Source organism: Corythoichthys intestinalis, chromosome 11 (assembly GCF_030265065.1).
Source record: "Corythoichthys intestinalis isolate RoL2023-P3 chromosome 11, ASM3026506v1, whole genome shotgun sequence".
Lineage (NCBI taxonomy): Eukaryota > Metazoa > Chordata > Actinopteri > Syngnathiformes > Syngnathidae > Corythoichthys > Corythoichthys intestinalis.
The window spans coordinates 24,222,493-24,226,332 of record NC_080405.1 but is presented as its reverse complement, the minus strand read 5'-3'; positions in this window follow the sequence as shown (position 1 = coordinate 24,226,332).

Sequence of the window (3,840 nt, the reverse complement as noted above, 5' to 3'; positions counted from 1 at the left end):
TTTAAAAATCTGAAAATAACAAAAACACACATAACAATCGCACAAAGGTGTCTCCTATCATGTGTGTGCCAAATATGAACAAGATTGGTAAAATCCTGTACGAGCTATGCACTTGAGTGCATTACTTTTTGAATGCCCCTCGTACATATGAATTTTGTGGACTAATTTTATGGTCAAAATTCTTTGTATAGGTATATTTAAATCCTGAGAATTAATCCAATGCTCTTCACTTATTATATGTTTATGTAAAGATGATATGCATATCTGTATTTGATAACTTTATTGTAAATTGTATATATTTGGTTTGCCTTTTTGTTACTTAATGACGCTAGGAAAATGAAGGTATAGATTGAGACCAGTTGTGAAACTCTGGCTCATGCTCTTAATCAGTGTTGTTAATAACAGCGTTAGAGTATAACGGCGGTACTAACGGCGTTATTTTTGTCAGTAGGGAGTAGGGATCTAATTGATTACTTTTTCAATCTTTGCAATGCCGTTACCGTTACTAAGGATATGAAGGCTCTCGTCACTGGAATTTGGGTGAATTACATGGGAGACACGGAGATGGCCAGCAGAGCAGGAGGGGAGGGAGGAGGGAGGAGGGAAGGGCGTTGTGACGCAATGGCGTACCGCACGCAGGCTATTTTTAGACCGTGACGTCGCATCGTAAAGCGGAAGTAAAGCCGAAGTGGGACATTATAGACCCGCCCTCGCATAGACTCCACGTAAAAAGTGCTACTTTTCGCCGGTAATCTTTCAAAAACGAACATGGCGATCACGCATTGCTTTTTTGGAATTTGTAGAAACGACTCTAGACATTACGACCATGAAGGATGTTTTCTTCATACGTTCCCGGAAACCAAAAACTCGGGAGGAAAAAATGTGAAAACCGAATCAACATGCGCGGACTTTAACACCAGCTCGGCGAATCCATTCACGTTTCATATGCAGTAAACATTATGTTGGGTTGGCATGGTCTTTCAGAGGACAAAGAGGTAAGCCATTTTTATATTTTTACTTTATTTTTTTTAGCGTAACGTTGTGCCGTACTGCTTCTGTCTGACAATGAATGACCTGAAAAAACTACAATGGTATCTGACTGCCACTGTTACCGTTTCTGTTATATATATATATATATATATATATATATATATATATATATATATATATATATATATATATATATATATATATATATATATATATATATATATAAAAAACTTTAGTAAGGGGGAAGTGTAAATAAATTATAGGATTAAGATGTGTTATCAATGAAAAAATTTCAAGTGTTCGTTGGCTGTCACTGAGTAGCATTTGCGACCGCTACACAAAGCTAACTAAACTACCCCCAAGAACGGTAAGAGACGTAGGACAACCAGAGGATATATAAGAAAGACAGGGCTGATGGTAAAGGATAGCTTGTTGAAACCGGAGAATGTCATTGTCAGTCGCGTCAATTAAAAAAAAAGCTAAAGCTATGCTTAGGTCGGCTCGTTTTTTTTCGTCTTTTTCAGCCTTCGACGCTAAAGCCATCTCTTTAACTGAACATTTTTATGTTCTTCCACATCTATGCCAGTCAATTTGGCACCAGGCACATCATTTTCGGAGAGAATTGGTAGGTTTAGCGCTGTAAACATCTCCTTCGTACACGATTTCCATTCATTTCCTATTAGGGACAAATGGTGGCTTGTCCTTGCATAGCAACCGTAGCTAATGCCATGAATATTAATGAGCGGAAGTGACGTGTTGCTTGCGGTACGCCATTGCAAACGCAATGCTAGGTGGCTCAGAGCGTTAGCATAGCATTCCCGTTTTCGCTAGCATTAGCATTTAGCATGGCGAACGTCATTTTTAAACTCTCGGGCAACTTTTATTTATTTATTTATTTTTTGTTTTTTTAAATACAATTCAGGTGAGTACAATCAATTGAAAATAATGGACTGTTTTCCTGTTCTGTTCGCAATATCATCACCAACTGGGAGTTGTCCTTGCTACAATATGATAAAAATTTGTTTTTTTATTACCAAAAATAGTCACTTGCCCTAAACTTTTCTTGGATGACGTATCCATAAACTGTGTGTGATTTTTTAATTTTTTTTTTTAATCAAAACAACTAGAGCAAAGATAGAAGAGGGAAGAGATGCAGAGCCTCACCTACATATTGAAAAATATTTCTATATATATTACGGGTGTGAGGTTACACACAAGTCACGGTTTGGTGCGGGTTGAGTACAACAGATAAAACAAAAAGGCTTTTTTTTTCTCACAGCATGTGACAGTATGTTTTTTAGTAATGAAAAAGACAGTTCAATTCAATTAGTTAATATAAACATATTTGATGTGAAAGACCTTATAGAATGGATCAAGTAGTAACGTGTTGAACATGAAAAGTAACGTCAGTTACTTTGCCGAGTAACTAATTACTCTTATGTTAAGGTAACTGAGTTACTAACGCGTTTACTTTTAAGGAGAAGTAATTTGTAACTATAACTAATTACTTTTTAAAAATAAGATTACCAAAAATAAGATTACCAACAGCGCTCTCAATACTTAGGATGGACGAAATAACATTTTGTATCTGTCCGTGGTGCTGAAATATGAACAGTACAGTACAGTATGTAATTTTTGTTTTCTGAAATGGAACAGAATTGATATAGGTTTAATATATACTGCCTTTGCTTGAAATTGATTAAGTCAAATTACATTTAAAATTCTGAACATATAATATTTAGTTTTATATCAGACCACAGAACATATACCGTAATTTTTGGACTATAAGCGGCTTCTTTTTTCCTTAATTTTGAATTCTGCGGTTTATAGTCTAGTGCGGCTTATTCATTGATTTATTTGGGTTAATAGGTCTACTTTATTTGACAGTGGTGTCGTGTTAGTGACATAATTTGCCGGATGACACTTAAAGACATCTGTCATAGCATTCAGTAAAGCCCATGATAGTGTCATGTCATTATTATGACGGTCTTATGATGCCACTGTCAAATAATTTGTTACCAAATACCATAAATAGCTATATATGACACAACTTAAACAGTAACTGAAGAAATAGTTATCACAGAACATGAATTTTGATTGTCATTTACATCTGTAGCGCTGCAATGCATGCTTGAAGGCATTGTGGATAACAACAGTGTTGACAGCAGGTGGCAGCAGTGGTTGACTGTCTCCCCGAAAGGAGCAGCGATGGCCAAATTAAGCTTCTTGAAGCAATAAACCAATTGGCTGCAAAGCTTTATGGTGGTTTATTTGGTCTTATGACAGTCATATGATGCCACTGTCAAAGAAAGTGTTACCGGTCAATGTCTGTTGGTGTAAACACCCCGTAATACACTGAAGACAGCTGCGGCTTATAGGACGAAAAGGTCGGATCAAGCAGGTTGGGTCAAGTGCGATGATCAGCTGAGGATGGCCAACGAACAGCATCGTAGATGAACTGACACTGACTGTTTTGTGAGCAGTGGCAGCTGATAACAAGATATAGTTGGCAGTGATCAGGTCAATGAGCTGATGAGCTTCCTGATAGGTACAATGGCAGAAGGCAGGGTGTGGTAGAGTATCATCCCATTCGTGGAACAGGGAGCAAACTCATGACATATATAACTGAAGCTGTTATTGTAATTATAAAAAAAAAGTCTATTCAAAATAAAAATATTGGTCATGCATTGTCATGTAATAATATATTTAATATATACTGTATATATTGTTTTAGGGAAAATAGCTTTTCGTTTGTAGGAAAAGATACAAAAAGGATGGAATACTTTCATTGGCATGTCGCATGTTATCGTTATTATTTTTTATAGTGATTAAATGCATGAGGTGAAAACC